Source organism: Ambystoma mexicanum, chromosome 1p (genome assembly GCF_040938575.1).
Source record: "Ambystoma mexicanum isolate Mex_15411 chromosome 1p, UKY_AmexF1_1, whole genome shotgun sequence".
Lineage (NCBI taxonomy): Eukaryota > Metazoa > Chordata > Amphibia > Caudata > Ambystomatidae > Ambystoma > Ambystoma mexicanum.
In genome coordinates, this window is record NC_090921.1 from 839,029,878 (window position 1) to 839,053,010 (window position 23,133).

At 46.9% G+C, this 23,133-nt stretch overlaps 1 protein-coding gene across 3 annotated transcripts in view; it reads right to left on the reverse strand.

Annotated features, from left to right (window-relative positions):
• Positions 1-23,133, reverse strand: part of ARHGEF2 (Rho/Rac guanine nucleotide exchange factor 2) — a 1,257,231-nt gene that overhangs the window by 941,555 nt on the left and 292,543 nt on the right. The gene's annotated exons all lie outside the window — the stretch shown is intronic.

Here is a 23,133-nt window from a genome sequence, read left to right on the forward strand (position 1 = left end):
GAGGTGAGGATAGCTCAGGGGGAGCAGGCTGGACCTGGAAGCAAGATGACACAGAGCAACAAAAGTTTGATCCCATGCTAGCGCTTGGAAACCTCAGGGTATTAAGCGCATTAGAAAAAACCTATCCTCCTACCAACGTTCCAAATGATATAAAGCAGGCTAGGAGAGGATGGGAGAATAGGCCGGGGAGGCAATAAGGGCACGGAGGTAGATGGATACCCTTGTAGGCAACCATATCTGGGCAGATTCTAGTGGGCATGGGATGGGACATATCTGAATTGGCCAGGGGGTGAAGGTTGCTGGGGCACTCAGGTCAGTGGCTGATCCACCGAGGTCAATGCACAGGAGGGCATACCCTACAAAACAGGTTGTCCAGGTTGGGTCATGGTGGGGTACCTTATCACTGCAGGGCCTGGAAGTTGCAAGGGCATTGATGCGGGGGAGAGGGCTCAGGCTATCCATTGGGCTGCCAGCGCCTCTTCGGAGCCTAAAAACGGCAGGGGCGTCTGGTGTTGGCAACGAGGGCTCAGCCTCCTCGAACAAATGGCGCTCTCTCACCCCTAAAACACCTGCAGGGGCAGGGTGTTACCAGGCACGGAGTGTTGGGAGAGTTGTGCCTAGTAAGGAGATGGTTGGAAGAGAAGGAGGCAGTTGGCTTCAAAGCAGTGGTAGAACCAGGAGCCGGTGGTGCGAGAGCAGGTCAAGGAGGATGGAAATGTGGGGGGGGGGGACTGAGGAACCCCAGGATCAGGCACAACTGGCAAAGGTGACATCCCTGGTCAAAGAAGGATAGAAGGACTGGCACCGGGCAGCAAGGTGTACACAGAACTTCTAGAGCTACAAACTAGGAAAAGGGGGAGCCACGGTGGGCGGTAACCCACCTTTGGCGTGGCGGTGTTGTGGCGACCAATGAGAACAGAAAGACTCCGAATGAGCCATTGCTAAACCGGAAGGGGCTTTGCCCATTCTGGACAGCGCCTCCTGGGAACCTAAATGGCGGGGGTGTCTGGCGGTAGCAATTGGGGCTCAGCTTCCCCCAACAAACGGCGCTCCCCCAGTCCGCAAATACCTGCAGGGGCAGGCGGTTCTCAGACTCGAAGGTCTTGGGGGAGTTGGGCCTGCAATGGACATGGATAAAAGGGGGAAGCAGGACGAGGAGCAGTCGCCGCATCTTTGGAACTATTTTCAATATCTGTTTGCTGTGGTTATATATATGTGTGAAAATAAATCTGCGGCCTTGTTATGACAAACCAAAGGAAAATGTCTCATTCAGCACCTTACTGGAGGGGAAAGGAAAGGGGCTGGCAAGAATGATTAATGGGTGATGCATATGGCATAGCTAATGGACAAATGCCCAGGTTATGAAGGTGACGAACGGAGACCCAAAGGGAAATGGAGGAGGCACCCCGATAACCGGGGTAGGGGCCTTCCCCCTTCCGCTCTCTCGTCCCTCCCCCCCGTGGGGGCAGGGGAGAGGGCGGCAAGAGGCAGAAAAAGAGTGCCAAGCGCTGCAAAAGCCCGCGAAGGGCAACAAAAGAAAGGGGCGGAGCATGGGATTCATTACCGGCACAGGAGCACTTGCAGCTCTTCCAGCAGCCGGGCGCCCACCAAGCAGGAGAGGATTTTCGTTTCCCATCCTACAGCTGAGGCAGAGCCTCGACGTCGTCGTCGCAGGAGGACCAGGCGGTGTTGTGGCGACCAATGAGAACAGAAAGACTCCGAATGAGCCATTGCTAAACCGGAAGGGGCTTCGCCCATTCTGGACAGCGCCTCCTGGGAGCCTAAATGGCAGGGGTGTCTGGCGGTAGCAATTGGGGCTCAGTTTCCCCCCAACAAACGGCGCTCCCCCAGTCCGCAAATACCTGCAGGGGCAGGCGGTTCTCAAACTCGAAGGTCTTGGGGGAGTTGGGCCTGCAATGGACATGGATAAAAAGGGGGAAGCAGGACAAGGAGCAGTCGCCGCATCTTTGGAACTATTTTCAATATCTGTTTGCTGTGGTTATATATATGTGTGAAAATAAATCTGCAGCCTTGTTATGACAAACCAAAGGAAAATGTCTCATTCAGCACCTTACTGGAGGGGAAAGGAAAGGGGCTGGCAAGAATGAGTAATGGGTGATGCATATGGCATAGCTAATGGACAAATGGCCAGGTTATCTGTCCCTCCAGAAGGTGTGGTAGATGCACTTGACTCCGTTCCTGAGGAGATGGGAGCTTGCTCGACCTGGGTTAGGGCTCAGACTCTCAGCCCCGCCCATACACTCTCCGTGCCCCCCACCCTCGCAAGAAGGGTGCGGTGGTCTTCCCAGAGAACATTTTGTCAAGTTCCGTCACTGCCATGCATCAGAGGGGCGGAACGTCTGGCCCCAGTGAAGTAAAATAGTTAACGTGAGCTCTAAGGAAGCCAAAAGGTTTCCAGAGGTAGGGGCCCTGCACATTAATGGCGTTGCCTCCATGCTTCATCGGCCTGGATTTGGGCTGGTCTATTGTCCAGACTTTGCTTGATCAGAGTTTATTGCAGGGTTGTAATGGGAAGCCATTTTCTAACTATCCCCCATTCGTCTGCCCTCAGTAGTTGGTAAACTATTTACCACCAGGCTCCAGCATAGTGCTTTCAGAGCATGGACAGCATGAGTGGCGGTCACATGTTCAGGCAGGATCTACTGGTTTATTCTTTGGGAGGTTCCTTACTACTTTGTTCAGAATCCTGCCTAGACGATATATCTGGTTCTATGTTCTTAGATTACCAGGTTTTTCTTCGTGGATTTTTTTGGCCCAAAAAACTCAATCACATTTTTTTATTATTTGGGGGTTCCCCCCTCCCCCCACCCAAACACTCCTTCCCTATTATCAAGTCCCTATTCTCAAACCCCCACTACCCCATATATCCTCTTACCCCCCCCCATATTTCAGATGATTTTTTCGACCGAAAAATGGCAGCAAACAAAAAAAACCTGGCGATGTAACATTGTACCATTTTAATAATCTAAACAGGAAAATAACAACACACTTGTCCAACCCAAATGCATGCTAGGCGTGAGAAGACGGTGGGGCACTATAGAGGGGATCCTAAATTCTAAGCTTACAACCGTTTTTATCTGCTTGGAAACGGACAGATCCAATTCAATCAGTGTTCCTTCGCTAGTCTCAAGAAGGTGGGAGCCATGTTTGATAGTAGCTGCCCCAGCAGGTTAATTTCATATACTCCCACACACCTGTATCCAACTTCCCTCTTGCGGCACAGCTGCTCCTGTTAGCCCCTGGACACACTTGTGTGCGTAAAGGGGCCTGACAAGTCACTTGGGAAAGACCTCTCTCAAAACGGCCTTTCCAAAGCAACCTTTTTAAATTTTGGTACAATGAAAATAATTTTTTGACTATGTACCGGCAAAATAACCCATGCCCTGCCACCAGAATGTCACTCAAACTGTGCTGCAACAAAAACAAAACAGTCATAAGCAATGCTAAAGCCACCCATTACCTCCAAGAACTCCAATCAGCACACAATCATACACAGGTACTACTCAACACTGTCCAATCTCTCCCCAAACCACCATTCACCCCTTCCACACCCCCCATCTACTCCAGTATGCCACTTCCTCATGGACTGCTTCAACTTCAAAATACACAAGATCAGGCAAGCCCTAGGCTCTGCTCTTCCACTCCCAAACATTCCAATACATGGGACACCTTCCACCCCATAGACAGAAACACCTTCATCACCCATACTACCACACCAAACCCTGCACACTTCCTGGATGATACATGCCCACAACAAGCTACATCCAAATGCATCACCACACTCGCCCCCCACTGGCTCAATATCATTAACTCCCATCCTTCACATGATACTATCCCTTTGCTCTCAAAACTGGACAAACCTCACCCCTCCTCAAAAAGTCATCTCTTTACCCCACACTCCCTGAAAATTACCACCCCATCACTATCCTGTCATACCTAGCCAGAATCATGGAACGCATTGTCAGTTCCCAACTGCAGCAATGCATCACCAGAAACAACCTACTCAATCCATTCCAAACCTGACTTTCGACCTGGACACAGCACTGAGATCGCTACACTTTTCACTTCGCGATGACCTCCATAACATCACTGAAAAAGGACACAACACTCCTCATACTCTTCAACTTCTCTGCAGCTTCAACATCATCAACCACACCATTCAACTCAACATCCTATCGCACACACATCCTAACTCTCAGGCACCGTCCTTAACTGGTTGAGCTCCTTCCTTACTAACAGGACACACTTTGTCTCCATGCCATCCATTTGATCCAACCCCACCCCATTCAAGTGCAGGATCCCACAAAGCTCCTTCCCATCGCCACTCCTCTTCAACCTATATGTTAAATCCATCAGACAGACACTTAGCAATCAATTTCCTCCAAAAACACAAATGACAAGCAAATATATTTCCAAATCTCATCCTCCTCACAACTCCATATCCTGAAGAGTTGTCTCTTCACCATCGCCACCCTCTTCCTGAAGCAAAACCCTTACAAAACATAATACATCCTCATCTGTCCCCAAAGACACAAACCTGAACTCACCCCTGAATCAAAGGACTCACCACGGACAACCCACACATATCCCTCTCCCCACCCTTGACTTCACCATCGACCCCCAGTTGTTCTTTACACACCACATAGCTGCTGTCACCTTTTTTGAAATGTCAACAAAATATGCAATCTACAGCTACGCCTCCTACAAAAGATCAGACACATCCTTCCTCCTGAGGACTTCCACACTGCAGTCCAAGCGCTGGTTCTGTCCAAACTGGACTACGGCACTGATCTCCTCACTGGACTCCCCAGTAGCACCCTTGCCCCCTTCAAACCATACAAACACAGAGCCCAGACTGATCCTCCACCTACCATAACGTTCACACATCACCCCAGCTCTTGCACAGCTCCACTGGCTCACCACAACCCAAAGAATTGCCTTCAAAGGACTCTACATTCTTCTCAAGGCCAACCACCACAAAACCTCATCTTATCTCCACAAGGAACTCAACCCCGTCACCCACACAAACACCAGACAATCAAGCCAGCATCTCCTACACATGCAAATCTTCAAACTAACATTCACACAAAAGCAAACATTTACTCACTAGGTACCCAGGGCATGGAACATCCTACAGCTTAACATCTGCATTGCACACTCCCATCACCAGAAAGAACCTCAAAACATACCAGTTTCCCCACACATAATGGCACACTGCCAGCTTCTACTTGTCTATCCTAAAAACATGTTGTAACTTCTATTTCAACTCCAACCTTTTTAACCTTTGAACCTTGTGAGGAGCTCCGAGACCCTCTGGGTAGGGCCAGCGCTGAAAAGAAATTCAAATAAAATATATATAATACAATCTGGTACCACTCTCACAACCAGGCCCTCACCTGCAATAATCTGCCAGTTCTCACAACTCACCGCAACTCCACCTGACCTCACCTGAACACCTCTCACTCCCATCTCTTGCAGGGTTTTTATGCCCCTGACTTTTTGTGTCCTTCTTCCCTTCCCCACCACACCGCCCCACGTGTTTGCCTGTTCACCTACTTCGTTGGGCAATCTGTCCTTACTGTTTTCCCCAGTGTTGCACCATGGCAGCAGAAAACATTAAAACCTGTGATTAGCCCCAATACCTTTCTGCAAGTAGCGCTTCATTTAGTATCTCCGGTTCGAGTTTCAATGTGGCTGGAATGGTTTGCTTCACTGGTGCTGATGTTTCCAATTTGTTTGGGAAGCCGACTGTTTCACTCAGTAAAGCGCAGCGGCTTTCGTCTGATGCATGGTCTTGTGGGACAGATAGTCCTGAAATTACAGAAATAGAATTCTGGCCAGAATAGGGTACAGCAGGCACCGAGTGTTTGACAGTGGTACCTTCTACATGCAACAGGGCACATGTAGGGTGGCAAAGACTGGTTCCCTCTCAACACTCTCAATACACCTCTCAGGCATGTTCTGGTGAATGCCCTGGTAGGCATTGTGGCCCAGGATGAGCGGGGTCCTCCCTCTCCTGCCCCCCCCCCCCAACTCCCGTGACAGGGTCAAAAACCTGACACTGTTACAATGTGGATTTAAATCAGCAGTTGCTTTTCAAACCAGAACATTTTTCATCTGGAAGATGTGCATCAAAACTCTGTATGGATGTTTCAGAGTTATTCTTGATACGCCTTCCTCAGGACCACAAGTGTGTTACACATATTTGAAATATAGAAAAGTCCACTAACCTATTTATTGTCTGTAAGCCACGATGGTCGTAGGGTATAGTGAACTTAACAAAATGAACAGATCTAAGCGATATATATGTATAATACAGGTACACCGCCTCAGCAAGCTATTGCTTTCATACTCAATCGAGTAATTCTTAATTGCTAAGAATACAGAAAACATCTAACATGGACTACATTTTCCTACCTAGATCAGAACACATATTGATATGATATATGATATGGCATTAATAACGCGCCTGTACACAAGTGTTTCTAGAGCATTGATGATAACAATGTTATGAAATGTATAGACTTAAGATAAGTCCACTGTGATTAGTGTGCCATCAGAAGGCTTCAAACAAGTGGAACTTAAAACAAAAGTGACGGCTCTGAGATCTTTCCATAGCGTGAGTGACTGGATTAATGCAATGTGTCTCTTTCCATTTGTCCGATAAATACACCATGTATACAGATGGTGGAAATTAACTAATCTCTCTGTAATGGGAACCCATAATATATACGCTATCCCCTCTTTACTTCACCTAAACATTTCTTCTACAGTTACTTCTCATTCAGACATTTACTTCTTCATGCATTTATTTCTAACCGTTACTTCGTCTTCATCTACACATGGTCATGGTGGCGACGGCTATGGTAAGGTTAGCGCTATGGTTAGAGTTGGGTTGAAGGAAGCCAGTAGGAAGAACATGGGTGGGAAAAGAAGCAGGTTACAGGGGGTCTCCCCCTGCAATGATGAAGGGAATGTTTTAAGAAGTTAAAAACGAAGAAGTAACGGCACGAAGAGGTAAATGTGACAAAGTGAATGCAGAAGAAGTAAAGACATATATCCAATACACATGAAGCAGCTATCATGCAACAACCACACCAGCTGCACACATATCCGGTGCACCCATGCACCATACCACACTCTCTCTCTCTCTCTACTGACTTGAACTGCGGTTCCCGAGGGTGTTCGACCTACCTGCGCTTTGAGGTCATACCAATGATATATAAGGCGCCATATAAATGCCAAGTAACATAACATAAGTGCCTGTGCATTTGGTGCCCTTACTCCGTTCACATCCTTTTAAGAGAACAGTTTTCACATTTGTGTTGTACCTTTTCCAACATCACTCAGATGTTTTCATGGGGTCCCTCGTATTACCTTCCCAATAGAGAAATGGAGTAAACACCAGGGAGCACGCCATCTTGTAATTACTTCATGGCTGCTGTTCCATATTATGATGCTTATTGAGATTCTCTCCGTTCCTCCTCCCTGCATCGGTCATCCCGACCTCCCAGGCAAACTCTTTTCTGCCCAGGGCAGAAGAAGTGGGCATGAAGGGCATGAAGAGTGATTATGGTGCATAAGCATGACTGTCCTTTGTTCACACTAATGGTCCTCAGTAATTTGCTATTGGCTACTGAGAGAGCCGGGAATATGGGGTCCAAGCAGAAACCCTGGCACATGTGGAGAAGTCCCTTTGGCAGACCTTCCTCTGGGATAAAGGAGGGTTCTTTGGGTGAGGGCTGCCACAGAAACCCTCCTTATGCCCCATGTTATTATGCCTCTTGAGAACAGGAGTGGATGTGGTACAACTGCTACCCAGCAGCCATGGGACTGGGAGGTGAAGGAAGAATGATTCATTGGTCCCCAGACAAGCAATTCTCTGGATTAAGAGGTCCAAGACAGCACCGAGACCACTGTCCAATCGGGAAAGCCCAATGGAAAGTGTCAGTCCGAGAGAGCCCATTGCACCCTGACCACAGAGCACTCAAGGCACAGTCGCGATCAGACACATCGCTTGCACTTTTAAGCTTTCCCAGCTGCAGGAACTAATCTTACCAGCAGCATCCAGGAACAGAGCGCAATCCCCACACAGATGCAGTGCTCTGGCTTCCACCACAGAGGCACGTGGCTGAAGTAGCACTTCCACAGGACCTCAAAATAGCACAACAGGGTTTGAAAAATCACAGAAAGGGGAGAAACAGGCATACCGAACTGGAATACCTATGAGGAAGAACCAATAAGCCAGCGAAAGCTCATAGAGAACTCCGCGCAGAGCCAAGGAATCGGCAAGAGCGGGGAGAAGAGGTTAGAGAGTCATCAAGCAGGTACAATAATTGGATAACCAGGTGAACTATAAAAGCCGATGGTGCTCGGCAGGTTGTGGCGCAGTCGGGGCTAGCGGGCAGGAATAAGGAGCGTGACGGGGAGGTCCAGAGCCCAAAGGACCTGAAAGTCTACGAGGGCTATACATCATAGACTGATCAGAAGTGACCTTTGCCAAGAGCAGTGCCCCATGGCTGGTGGGTGCAAACATCACAGCCTGGCCAAAGCCCCGAGCTAGGGGGAAGAAATAGCGGCTGCTAGGAATGTGTCAAAAAGTTACCATTGGCCAGGAGAGTGACCCTTGGCTAGAAGACAATCATGTCTATGACAAAGTCTGTACATCATACATGAAGGGGAGGGGATAAAGTAATTGGTGGTAGGATGTATCAAGGCATATCATCTTTAGCCCAGGAGCGCGACTCACGGTGAGAGTAACTATTCCATAGGAGTACCCTAAAGCAAGGGGGAGAAGTACATGCTGGCAGATTAAATCAAAATGTGACCTGATGCCATCTCCCTGGGACCGAGAAGGCAAGAGGTGAGCTGAGCGATAGACCGCTTTGACCTTTCTGAGCTAAGAAGCAAGCTGAGACTGTAGAAGATTAGGGACGCCGAAAAAGACAGGTGGTCCCCTTTGGTAGGTTCTTGTACCATTTTAGTAAACGATGCAGACACCTTTAGTACAATTATCCCTCCAGTGTTTTGGTTGGAATTCTAGATCTTATAGGCGTTCAACAACCCCAATGGTGTTATTAGTTTGAGCTATTAGGTGTCACGTGCGACACCTATACGTCGAAACTATTGCAATGGAGTAAAGGGAAAAATGGCATATGGGGAGGGACACCGAGTGTGTAGGTGTTGTATCCGAGGGGGGGTCACAGGTTGCAGACCCCTGTCCCTCGGTAAAATGTACTTGAGTCATTAAAGAGACCGTAACAACTATTCAACCACTATGGGGCTCATTATCAGTATGGTGGAATCTCATCACGAATATGGCGGCAACAGTAAAGCATGAAGTATTTTTAAATGGGACTTGTTTCTGAAATACCACCAACATAAGAGTCGGCATCAGATTGCATTAGATAGTTACTATATGGATTAAACTGGAAGTACTGTGTGGGATACGTGTGGGTTGATTACCTTACACATTCTAGTACTACCAAGGCAGTAAATTCCCCTTTTTATCCCAGTTCATGTGTGATCATTTAAAAATAGGAGCCTTTTAAAATGGTGATGCCTACATCCTTAAAGATCTTACTACTAGTCGGAATATGGCTCCCTTGGATAAAATGGATGAAAAACTTCACTATAAAATCGCTGCATGTTGAACTCTATACTGGGCTGCCTGAGGTGGTTGACCAAGCCACCCCTAAAAAAAAAAATCCTAAAATGGTGCCCTTTTTACACTAGACCTCTAATTAGGCACTAATTAGGTGGCTGACTACATCGGAGCTAATGAGATGGATTTCTGTGCTATCCCCGAGTCCTGTATACATGCTGCAGCGAGGCCTTCCTTAACCATTGCACTACCTCAAGACTATAATATTCAGAGAGCGGATCGAATAATTGGAAAAGGAGGAGGTGTTGCTTTAATCTTCCACAAGTCAATTAAAATACATCAAGTTAATGAGGTCAGCATAACCGGTTGTTAAGCTGTCCATTGATCATAATACCACCCTTAATGTTCTTGTGATTTACCGGCCTCCAGATGATATGTCTGACTTTTTAACAAATGTCTTCTACATTTAAATCAAAGTCCAAAATGATTGTTATGGGAGATCTAAACTTAGGTTTAGATGACCCTATGGACACTCTTGCTAAATCTACTCAATCCACTCTGGAGGGACTTGGCTTTACGCTGCACGTTACACAAGCAACTCACATGGGGGAGGGGGGCAGGATTTTGGACTGGGTAGTCTTTCATAGAACTCTGGCAGAGAATGAGGAAATAACTCCATGTCCCTGGTCGGATCACTCCTTTAGTCAATTCCAGGTTCCCTGGACAGGATCCCTAAGAAACATTAGAATTCCGCCGTCAAAAGTAACATGCCACAATCTGTGGCAATTTACCCAGTCTCTATGTTGCTATGTTTTACCCCCAATTTGGACAATCTGAGAACCTACAACTCAGCCACTGAGCTGGCTGCAATCTACCACGTCACGATGTCCTCAGCAGTAAACAATTTAGCACCACAGAAATCCAGGCTGACAAGATCACAACCTTCGAAAGTGTGGCTCTCCAAGGAACTTTGAAACTTAAACATCAGAAAAACAAAGCACTCCAGGTTTGGAAAAAGTCCTTTTCCGGGACTGCTGCTAAGGAACACAAAGTCACTATCTGTCTAGCAAAAAGAATTTCGTATGACAAAAGAATCAAGCAGGCAATATTGGACTCGAGGAAATTATTTTAAATCATGAGAGAACTGGAAGACCCTCACCCTATTGCCCCCACAGTGGCCAAGGATGTAAAGTGGTGCACATCCATTCAGAATACGATGGTACAAAACATTGAAAAAATCAAAGGTGAAATCTCGGCCAAATTAGAGTTTTCAGACAATCCTCCTCTCACAGGGAAAAGTGACAGTCCTATCACCTTCGTACTACAGTTTAAATTTAGTGAGGTGAAGGAAGCAGAGATGCTGCATACGCTTGAGAAAATAAAGCCTACTAAATGTAGAGTTGATGTTTACCTGGCCATCATTGTTAAATCGTGTGCTATGTTTCTTACTCCGCTCATTACCAAATTTGTAAATGCCTCTTTTCAAGAGAACTACTTGAAAAAACCTTTGTTGGATCCTAACCTTCCGGCCAAGTATCGCCCTATTACAAACTCGCCATTTCTCGTAAAGATACACAACAAAACTGCCAAATTCAAGGGTTTCTAGCCCTTTATAACATCTTAGGCCCTAAACAGTCAGGTTTTAGAAGAGCTCACAGTACGGAGTCCACTCTTTTTAACTTGAAAACTAACATCCTGCAGTTCTGTGATAAAGGGGACATCTCGCAACTAACAATCCACGACCTTCCGGAGATTAGCCTGCCGTTCCATCCACATTACCAAAATTGGACAAGGAGGTTTATAATTTGCTTGCGTTTCCAATAGGTTTGGATCCCTTCTGGTGTACTAGAGGTGTGGGGCTGATTCATGGTTTAGACATCGATATTCATCTCTGGACCACGGGTGCCCCTGAAGTTGATTTGGCACAACCACATTATCATAAGAAACTGCAAGACATTTCTCTGCGTTCATTTAAAGTCGAGTACTAAGCAGAGCTGTTTTACCTAATGGCACACATCCCGTTGTGATATGGATTGTCACAAAAAGCCTTGCGGTGAGGTTGTGTACCCCACACCACTTGGTAGCTGTTACACAAAAATCTTGGGTGAAGATGATGCTACTTGGTTTTTCATCACAATCTCAAAATCTTTATTCTCACTCCCAATTAGAGCCTCCAGCCAAGGGGTTGGCTCTAGCTCTACTTGAGTTTCAAGTCAATGGCTTCCAAAAACACTAAGCTAATGCCTTCTCACCCCTGGTAGCCTGAGTGGATAATCAAATCTTGCATGGCCAGGGGTGAACAATATCTGCCTGACGTCCTTGGAAGGGAGAGCTACACATTTAGGTTTGGGAGGAAAGGCAAGATGAGGCGCCAACGTGTCTGGGATTGAGCGGCAGGGGCCACATAGTTTTGAGAGTCATCATGACCTCGGAGTATCCCCTACACTCATGTCCTCAGTACCAGGTGCACCTCACGATAGGAATAGCTGGGGAGGTGAATTGTGTAAATGTGCAGCCAATCACACCATCAACAGCCCAAGGTGAAGTTGAGGTAACCCCACGTGGAAGAAGATGGACAGCAGAAGCTGGGACCAATAGCCTTGCATCCCTTATGGAGCAGGTTGTCTATGTATAGAGTCACACCAACCAGCTGCATGGATCTGTAACCTATGTAATCTATGTCACAAGTGATGACATGTACTCTTAAAACCAACTGCCTTGTTTCGGTTTGTCAGTGCGCTCCGTGCTGGCTAATTTCTTTGCTAACACATAGCTTTATTTTTGTGATTAAAAACCTTGTTCTCCTTTCAAAACGTATGTTGGGCTTTTTTCCTTAGCGGGTTGCATTTGTTCTCATGTGTGCATTGGAGGTCTACCCTACAAATTGGTGACCCCGACGTGATATCCAATGGAGGATTCCTGGCCACACATCTGGAGGGGCCACACCGACCTGCAGCGGCCAGTTCCAAGGGTGCAACCATATTGGTGTACAGGAGCCATTTTGACAGAATTCCTGTCTGCTCTTTGTTGCAGGGCGCAGCTCCTATGATTGTGCAGGCCATTAACGGAACCCCATGACGGAGGAGCTTGGTTGGACACGGAGATGTAAATACACCTCTTGCGAGTGAAAACAACAAGGGTGGAGTGACGGGGGATTTAGGGGAAACCGGGAGGTGTGTGTGGGGTGTGGTGAAGAGGAAGAGTTGAGTGCGCAAAGCGAAATGGTGTGCAGGTGAGTTTTGGAAAGTGTGAAGACCACATGGCAACTGTACATAATTTGTATTAGCCAAGTACATGAGCAGAGAAATGGAGAAGATGGATCCTTCCCAGAGTAGGAGAGAAGATGGCGCCATATTTTGAAGAAGAAATAAAGAGAGAGACAAGTAAGAGCTCCCTACATTTAGAGGGCTCAGATTCCTGTGCCCAATATATTCCTAGTGGGGGAATAAGGTGAAGTAGTGGTTGTTTTTTTAGCTTGTTGTTTTTGTGTTTCCAATTAACTTTGTGCAGCAGGAGGAGGCCGAGGGAGGACATGTGGAGGAGGAGTTGATGAGGGTCTGAGTGTAAAGAGTGCGCAGTGGCGTGAGTGAGCGAATAAGGAACGGAAGGGGCGAGAGGGAATTGTGGGTAGAGGGCGACAGGAGGGAAGTGCATGACTGGTATGGACATACGAGACTAAGCAACGTTTTGTATATTGTAACATATCATTTATGGTTTTAAAATGGGGACAATTTCACCGCTAGATTATATGTGTAGCGCATTGCCATTGAACAAGGGCAAACATAGAGAAACATAAGCAGTGGGTGGCAGAGACGCAGGGAGGGATGTTTCGCCTATGGTCAGAGCAGGGGACAAATAACAGGGCTATATTGGAGCAAACGTATACATTTTTGGCTGCTAAATGCCGTTGAGGTCAGGACACCCGAGCAGAGTGAGTTACCCCCAACCCCATCAGGATGCTAGCCAACTCTGCTACAGAATATACAAATCCCACTCATCTGCCGCCCCCACCCACTACAGCCCTACCCCAGTCTGGGTTGTCACGTCCATAAAAAACACAAACTAACTTTGTGGTGCCGGTGGACATCGGGAGAGAGGTGGATACGAAGCCCCAGAAAGAGTTGGAAGAGCCATTGGAGGCAGCACAGGAGGAACTGGTCCGGTTTAGGGCCCAGAGGGAGGAGATGAGCAAGCAAGGGTGCAAACTGGACAAATGGAGGGTAGGGGACATTCTGTTTAGTTTGGATAGCACAGCTATAAGGATGTTCATATTGAAAAGGGACAAGAGAAGTGCAACGGGCAGGGAGCGTGGAGTCTGGAACGGTAAGGTCAGACAGGGAAACAAACAGAGCTGCGGGAGGAGGAGTGGGACACTATGGATGTGCTGGAGGAGGAGGCACCAGCGATCCCTCTGAGAGTAGAGAGATTGTCGGGACCGCAACTGAGGAACAGGTTCAGAAGGATGGCGGTAGCAAGGAAGAAGGTGAGTGAGAACAGAAAGGGGCAGAAGGGTGTAGGAACACAACTCCTGCTGCTACATAAAGGAACCAGGAGGGTGCATTATGGACAAGAACAACCTAATAAAGGCACTTGCGCCCCTCACTGCGGGGGCCGGGAAGTGGATATACCAGTTTGAAAAGCAGAACGCAGCCATCACCTTGGCAGTAGGAGATCTAAAGAGCTTATTTTTAGAAATTCTGGGAGACCAAGCGGAAGTCATCTGGGTCAAGTCAGGGTGCCCGGGTGTGCAGTTGGGTGACAATATGCATGATTGGACATGGTCTAACGGCATTAGGGCACAAGTGTGGGCTGTGTTACAGTGGGCATACCCAGATACAACTGCCTGCCCCACCCAGTATTGTGCTACAGACTGCACCTCAACCTCACCTGCATGGTTCTCAAGTGCCCAACAGCAATGCCATCCCGAATGGGACAGTGACTCGCGCTCAGAACCACTTGTGTACGAACGCGATAGAAATAAAATATCAATATCAATATCAATTATCAAGCAGCTAGCATGATGGGAGGAAATCCTTTCACGTTCCCAGGTATAAACACTTTGAGACTTGGACAGCCCACAGGCAACTCTTGCGTGCCCAGTACTCTCACTGTCCGTCCCAGACAAGGAGCCCTTGGTAGGCACCGAGTTAGGAGATAAGCAGTTCATCTTCATGGTGGTGCCACTAAATCATGCATCAGTGAGGGAACCTTCCCGTTATCAGGTGAAACGCTTCACATGCAGGGGTTCTCTGGGGCTGTAGCAACAGTGTCATTTACAGAAGAATTGGCCATCAAAATAGGAGCAAACTCAATATGGTCATCTTGTTCACGGACCAAGGGACAGTATGTGCCACTCCAGTGATGGGTGTTGTGAGGGCAATGATGATCATACACGCCCTGGGAGGGAGACGTGGATGTCTGTGGAATTCCTGTTCATCCGACCTATTTGTATATGGTAGAACAGTGCTACTTAACGCAGTCCCAACATGTTTCTGTCAAAAGACCATTTGAGTCAGACATTCAACAGGGGATATCCTGTTCCGGCTTATATTCGGTGTCCGACACCTTGTGTCCTGAGGGAAGTTTACTTTTTTTTTTTAGCACTTCTATAGTAGCATTACGAGGTTCTATTCAATGGGGAGCGCATCTTCGAAAAATCCTTCTCAGTAGGATATTATAATTTCTTCAAAATCACCCCTTAAATGGGTCCGGGTTGGGTACACGTTGGGTACACTCTTTAAACGGGACTGCCACTTTTTGGCAGAGTAGTGGTTAACTGAGCACTGTGTTGGTCGCCATTGAGAGGTTGTGTAGAAGTGAATCCAGATGTACCAAAAGGAACGTTCTAAAATGTTGCAACATGAAGTCTGAGGTGCTGTGCTGTCCGTGATTCATGGAGTGTCACGTATATCAAAAAAGAGGTTTGTTGCTCCCGGCTATCTTGCTTGGAGTTTGTGAAATAAATATTTGTAACACTCTGGTTAGTACGAATGAATTTGTTTATTGTTGGTGTTTTTCTTGGGTGATTTTTTCATAAATACATGTGTTTTTGAGAAACACTATTTGGAACTTGACGAGCAAGTTTTGGTCAGCCGACACGTGTTTCGACCCTACGGTCGTTCTCAAGGCAAAATAAGGTTGCTGTGTGCCCTCAGTGGGGTTCTGTAGTAATAAACTGTCCTTAAGGCAGTCCTGGCTCCTGTTGGGCCCTGTATGCTCTGTCTGGCGTCCCAGGTGGTGCTCTGCTGCTGGGGACGCCAGACAGAGCATACAGGCCCCTTATTTTGCCTTGAGAACGACCGTAGGGTCGAAACACGTGTCGGCTGACCAAAACTTGCTCGTCAAGTTCCAAATAGTGTTTCTCAAAAACACATGTATTTATGAAAAAAATCACCCAAGAAAAACACCAACAATAAACAAATTAATTCATACTAACCAGAGTGTTACAAATATTTATTTCACAAACTCCAAGCAAGATAGCCGGGAGCAACAAACCTCTTTTTTCCTACTCACCAAACTGGGGTTTAGGCTAAACCCCAAAACCGCTCCTGCGATCTTGCCCAAATCACAATCACAATACAATTGGAGCTTAGCACTGGCAGGTTCCACTCCTAGAGCCTAAACCCACCTCATCGTCACGTATATCAAAGCAACACATTGCCGTGAGATATCCAGGATGACTGGTTTGTTCCCAATCTGCAGGAACTACGTACTAAGATGGTGTTCAACTGTATCACATGCCAAACATACAGCACTGGTCACACTGTGCCAACAATACAAGGTACCATCCCCTGCCCGAATAGGCCATTCCGGCAGCTCCACATTGATTACGCCGATATGGGTGAGTGATGCAATGGGTGCCATTACCTGATTGTGGTGGTATGCCCTTTTCCCCGGTGGGTTGCGGCTGTATCTTGTGCACATCAAGATGCCAAATTCTGGGGAGTGGAGGTGTTCCCTAGCTGGGGTGTGTGTGATGTAATATGGTCCCACAATGGCACGTACTTCTTTAATGAGTTGTTTAAGGAAATTACCACTCTATTAGGCACCAAGCATCAGATGTGCACAATTTACGAACCCCAGGCCAACAGAGTAGTATAACGAATCAATGGGCTATTAAAGGCAACATTTTCAAATCTCTGCACCACCCTTAAGAGGAACTGGGTGCACTGTTTGCCGCTTGCATTGTTCTGTTTGCATATGCAACCCCGTAAGGATAACCTCTTATCACCCCATGAGGTGGTTACGGGTCGGTGGATGCACACACGCGTCGCTTATTCGAAAGGCACCAGATGCTCACAGGGCTGTGTCCATTTTGGGTGAGGAATCCCATCAATATCTGTTTGCTTTGACTAGATCAATCACATTTGTCTCCCAACAGATAGCACCACGATGGTCTGAAGAAGACACCAGTGCTGCATCTGATCCAGTGACATCACAGTGCACTCAGTTCTCCCCAGGGGATAAGGTCTTTATCAGAAATTAAGTCCACAGGTGGAGTGATCCAGGGTATAACAGCCCTTTTACTGTTGAAGGGAGCTGTGCTATCAGGTGCACCTCTCTGATGTCAGAAGGGCTCCCCATACTGCACCCACCACACTCGCAGAGACAGCAAATTAAGTACACTATGCATATGGGCACAATTGCTGTTAAAACATTTTAATACATGAAGGTGTATATATATATATATGTATATATATATATATATAAGAAACTTTGCTTCTATGCAAATGTTGCACACCTTTCTGACCCCACAAGCCATCTACCTTTGTGCGTAGTAGCACAACAAAGCTGCTACTATCACATTTTTTCTATTGCCCCAGGGTGTGAAAATGCTAATGCCTACACAATTGACAAATATACAATCCCAGAACAAACTAACACGTAGCAAAGTTAAGCATACTTTTTTCCCCTATACATACTACTGTGATACATTTTCCAATGTGGATATTCTGCTTTTTTACTTTTGGTTCAACAATATACATGATTTGTGAGTTTATATGGGTGGAACATACAAAAGGAAGGATGCCATAGGAGTGTGTGCTAGGGCAGATGTACACATGTGGGTGGGGATGACAACGCAACACAGGTAAACGCTAATGCCAATGGCATATTGTTAGATGCGAGTATCGCTACAGCAAATGTAAATGTGACTAATATGATGTTGGACAAAGACAAAAACAAATAACTGATGAGATGCTAAAACAGACAAAAACAAATGACAGATGAAATGCTAAATGTGCCATATACAGGTATACAGAAACGAACAAGGAGGGAGGTGGGAAGAGTTAAATACAATGAGTACAGAGGGTTGGGGTTAGATGTTCCAGGGGACGCGCACCACGTGGAAATGACCAATAGTTGGCATGCAGACATGAGCTCAGTGAGGAAAGAGAGGGTAAATGGTAGTTGCTATATCTGTTCCTTAATACCACATGCATCAGGGGCTCCCAAGGTGTTAATACCAGAGGGAGCATCACCTTTAGATGTCCAGTGTTAAGTCCATCTAGCACTATGCAAGATACAGTGTAAGTTCCAATCACATTGCATACAGCTTGTGATCCCTGACCGAGATGAACAACAGTGCGCAAGAGACGCCAAGAGCCCACAAGGTGTGTCACAACCATACATAAAGCTGGAAGGAGCAATGCTGGTGGCAAATAGATGGGAAAATGCAAAAGTGCAGTGATAAGTTGCCTAGCAGGCGGCCTTGTGCGGTATGAGAGGGAAGTTATGCAAGCAGTGAACGAAGCGTGTCAAGAGTCCTGGGAAGAGCACGTAGTAAAGCTGACATGGATTGAGGCAAAGGAAAAACCTGTGAAAGCGCAGAAGCAAGAGCAATACAAACTGTGCTTTGAAAATACCAGAAGTGTTCCTGTGGGTGCGAACAATAAATGTAACTGGACAATGTACATCCCAGATCTCAGAAAAGGTACAGCAGAAGTGATGGATGGGTATTGGGTCTGTGGGCAGCAAGCATACCTGCACCTCCCACCCTCATGGAGGGGCACATGCTCACTAGCGACCCAGCACTCTGCTGTTCTTGTGGTCCCTGAAGCAGATCTCACAGTAGAACCAACAAGCATGGCAGTATCAACACCAGTGCCGACACAGCAGCCTACCCGACTCTCTGCAGACATGAAAGAAATGGGCACTGACAAGGAAGAAGAGAAGATCAAACTAGTATTCAAAAGATTCAACTCAATTGCTCCAGGAAATCCCAAACAATTATAGACTGTATAGTAAAGAAGTATTTTTCTCATCCCTCCTGCTACCTGGGGTGCAAGTAGCAGAAAACGCAAAATCGCTGCAAATAGTGCTCTGGGAGGTCATACAGCACACAAATGACACGGAACAAGGACTGAACGCAATAAAAGCAGAGCTGCGAGCTATCAGGCTGATGATGCTGCAGAACCGTTATGTGTTAGACATGCTCACGTGATGAAAGGGGGTGTCTGCAAGAAAATTGAGGAATCCTGTTGCACCTACCTACCCCTAAACAATGTCGCCAATGGATCCCTAACACGCATCATAGAAGCGTTGCACAACCTGGAAACACGCAGACTGAAGCAGGGATACAAGGAGGTGATTGGTTCAATTACTTATTCTCATGGGCGCCCTCATGGATGGGAGCACTGGTGAAAATCCTGTTACCAGTGATGGTGTTTGTTTTAGTGATCTTCTGCACCTGCCAAGTGGGACTTCAATGCTGTGCTAAAGCAAGCCCCAATAGTGCAACGATGATGATTTCAATTGGGGTACATAGTGCACCTTGCGCTACAAAAGATGGGCAAGTAAAGACAGATGATCCGAACATACCCCGGATGGTGAGAATAGAATGTATAAACCCCAAGGAACAGTTATCACAGCCCCACCTGATCCTAAGTACTATACAGAGCACTCGGTCGACTTAGAAGGATATATTTACCTTACATGCACCCCAGAGCAGTATGCTTAGTCCGGGGCAAGTTTGCGTTCAGTATGTAGAGTATGAGTACCAAAGAAGGGAACTTGGAGGAACAAGGAGGCAGAGAGAATGGTGATAGAGGGGAGAGCAGGGGAGTTTGTTAATATGGGATTAACAAAAGGGGGGAATGTTGGAGAGCGGGCGGTGGTCCCAGGCCCCCCGGCAATTCAGAGTAAGGCGAATGCAGAAGAACATGCTGGAGAGGAAATGGGAGAGGTTAGAGAAGAGGGGGCCAACTATAAAAAATGGGTGGTAGTGGAAATATATTGCATGTGTAGCGAGACACCATCTTAGAAACTAACAGCCATCTTGAAATTGAGGCCTAGTGCTGCATCTGTGTTAGCAGCATCAGACCCACTCCCGGGGGACAGAAGGTTGTGCATGTGTTTTCTGCTCGCAGCCCGAGGCAGCCGTGTAGAAGATCAATTCACCAAAGACACACAACTCTTCATTGTTTCTCATCACTAGTGCCTGTAACCCAGAAGGTATTTTATTTTTTATTTATTTTTATTTTTTACATTTGTATAGCGCACAAACAGCCCATGGGCATCGTGGCACTGTTACCTGTAGGGAACTTAGTTGCAGGGAGGTACAAAATACATTTTTTACATTTTACATATTTTACATTGGTAGCACATTAATACTTATTTTACACTGGTAGCAAATTAATACAGTCAGCTAGTTGCAGGTACATTTGCACGTTTATCAAGAGATGTGGCGAGTAGTCCCCGGGGACTAAGGTGTTGATCAGGCGAACACAGTGGTTTTTATGGCTTTGCGGAAGGCACTGAGTGAGGCTTCGGCACGAAGCATCATAGGAAGGGCGTTCCAGTGTAGGGAGGCAAGGTAGGGGAAACTAGCGCCTCCTGCCCTGGCTCTTTTTACTCTGGGCACAGTGAGCATGTTTGAGTAGGGTGTTCTGGTTGGCCTTGTAGATGTGGCGGGGTGGATTCTTTGTAATAGGTAAGCCGGTGCAGAGAGGTGGATGCATTTATGGGTAAGAGTCAGGACTTTGAATATAACCCTCTCCTTTATTGGGAGCCAATGGGCTGATTTTCTAGCAGCCGAGATGTGTTCTCTTTTAGGGATACCTTGGGCTGCACGCAGAGCACTGTTCTGGATTACTTGCAGTTTTTCTAGATTTTTTGTAGAGGTCCCTAGGAAGAATACGTTACAGTAGTCCAACCTAGAGCCGGTGATAGTTCTGGCTATGTTAGTGCAGTTCTCTTTGGTGAGAAAGGGCCTGGCAGCGTTAATGAGTTTTGCATGGTAGGCTGCAGTAGAGACAATTGCATTGACTTGTCTCGTCATGGATAGGTTGGAGTCCAGATAGACTCTGAGGGTTTTCACTGTGTCAGATACTGGGATTTTGATGGAGTCAATGGTGAAGTGGCTGAACTGGGTGTCAAGATTTTTGAGAGTTTCAGTGGAACCTACCAGTAGGAGTTCTGTCTTGTCTGAGTTGAGGCTGAGTCCGTTGACAGCCATCCACGTTTGGATGGTGTTAAGAGTTGTGGAGTCAGTGTCATAGTTCCCTGTGAGTGTGAGAAGGATCTGAGTATCGTCAGCGTAGTTGGTGTAGGAGATACCCATGGCGTCAAGGATGAGAAAGAGGGGGCGTGTAAAGATGTTGTGGAGAGGCAGGAGCCTTGGGGTACTCCACAGAGCACGATGGTGGGTGAGGCCGAGGCTAGATTAGAGAAAACTTGCATGGTCCTACCTTGTAGGAAGGAGGTGATCCATGCAGTGGCGTCAGGAGAGAATTTGGCTGTGAAGGCGAGGTGGTGGCATAGGACATTATGGTCTACGAGGTCAAATGCTGCAGAGAGGTCAAGAAGTAGGAATAGGACCGATTTACCTTGGTTTGTCGTATCGTCCATCTGGTTTTTGGAGGTCAAGTAGAGCCGTCTCTGTTCTGTGCCTGGGACGAAAGCCGGATTGTCATAACCCTAGGAGTTTGTTCTCTTCTATTAAGTGTTGTACCTGTAGGTATGCTGCTTTATCCAATATCTTAAGTAAGAAAGGGACGATGGTGATGGGCCTGTAGTTATTGGGTAAGGTGGGGTCAAGTGTGTTTTTTTTTTTTTTTTTTTTTTTTAGGAGGGGTCGGCCCCAGGCTTCCTTGAGGCAAGAGGGGACTTTCCCAGTAGCAAAAGAAGCATTGACAAAGGCTGTTAGGAATGGAGCGAGAGTGTCTGCACAGTCCTTGATCATTGCGGCCGGGCAGAAGTCACCCTTACAGTTGGAAGGCTTTATAGTTTTCATGAGGTTGATCATGTCCTGCTCCTGTATGCCCTTGAAAGAGAAGAGGGGAGAGGTGTCAGAAAAAGAGGGCGTTGTTGGGGTGGGTTGGCTGGTGAGCGCGTGTTTGGTGTTCAGGATTTTAGTTTGTAGTGAATTCAGCTTGTTACGCATGGCTGTTTGGCTGTTGTCACACCATGTCTTAACTTTGGTGAAATTTTGGGGGGTGGGATTGGGGGTCTCTTGTACTCGGAATATGGAGAAAAAGTATTTTGTGTTAGACGTGGCGTCAGAGATTCTGGTTTCAAAGGATTAAGCTTTGGCGTGAATGATCGCTTTCTTGTACTCCTTTGAGCGTGCTTTAAAGTCTTGTTTGTCTTTGTCAGCGTGGGTTGCTTGCCAAAGTGTTAGGGCGGCACGTTTGACAGTACAGAGTTTGAGGAGGTCTGGGGTGAACCATGCATTGGTATGGCTAGTGGGTTTTGTTTTTCAAGGTTTGAGTGGGGCGATGGAATTGACCGCTGCTGTAATAGTGGTGTCGTACGCTTGGACGAGGGCTTCTGGGTCATTGGAGAAGGGGGGTTTAAAGGGTGGTCCCTGGACGAATGGTAGAAGTCTTTCTTTCGTGAGTTGGCGAGCACTTCTTGTTAGTGCGGGAGGTAGGTGGTGAGAGGCGGAAGAGGAGGTACTGGCAGTGGAGATGCCAAAGGTGATGACGTGGTGATTAGACCATGGCGTAGGGGTATTATCTGTGATCGATAGAGGGCAGTTGGGTTGGGCGATCCAATCTAGTGTTCTGCCTAGCGTGTGGGTGGGGTCTGTGATAGAATTTCTGAATCCTAGGGTCTCAAGGGCTGTGTTGAGCGATTTGGCGGCGGGGTTTTTGGTGTCGTTGAAGCCTAGGTTAATGTCACTGAGTAGGATAGCTTTGGTTGTTTTTTTTTTAGATTGTCTGCCAAGAGGTGGGTGAGGGAAGCCTGAAAATCAAATGTACCCTGCAAGGCCGAAGGAGGTCCAAGATCGCCCCATTTATTTTTAAATGTTTTTATTGGCATTTATGAGTAAACAAAAGCATTTAAACACAGGTTATTACTTCATAACATCTGGTATATCTCCAGGATCGCCCCATGACAGAGTATCCCACGAGAAGGAGGGTGGTAGGTCCAGGCCTTTCCCGACCCAGACTTTAAATTATACGGGCCTGAGACCCCAGGGCTAAGGCCCAAGCATTTGACCGTAGTGGCAAAACCAGACCCCTGGCCATAAAACTGTTAACTGACCAATTAATCAGGAAGAACCG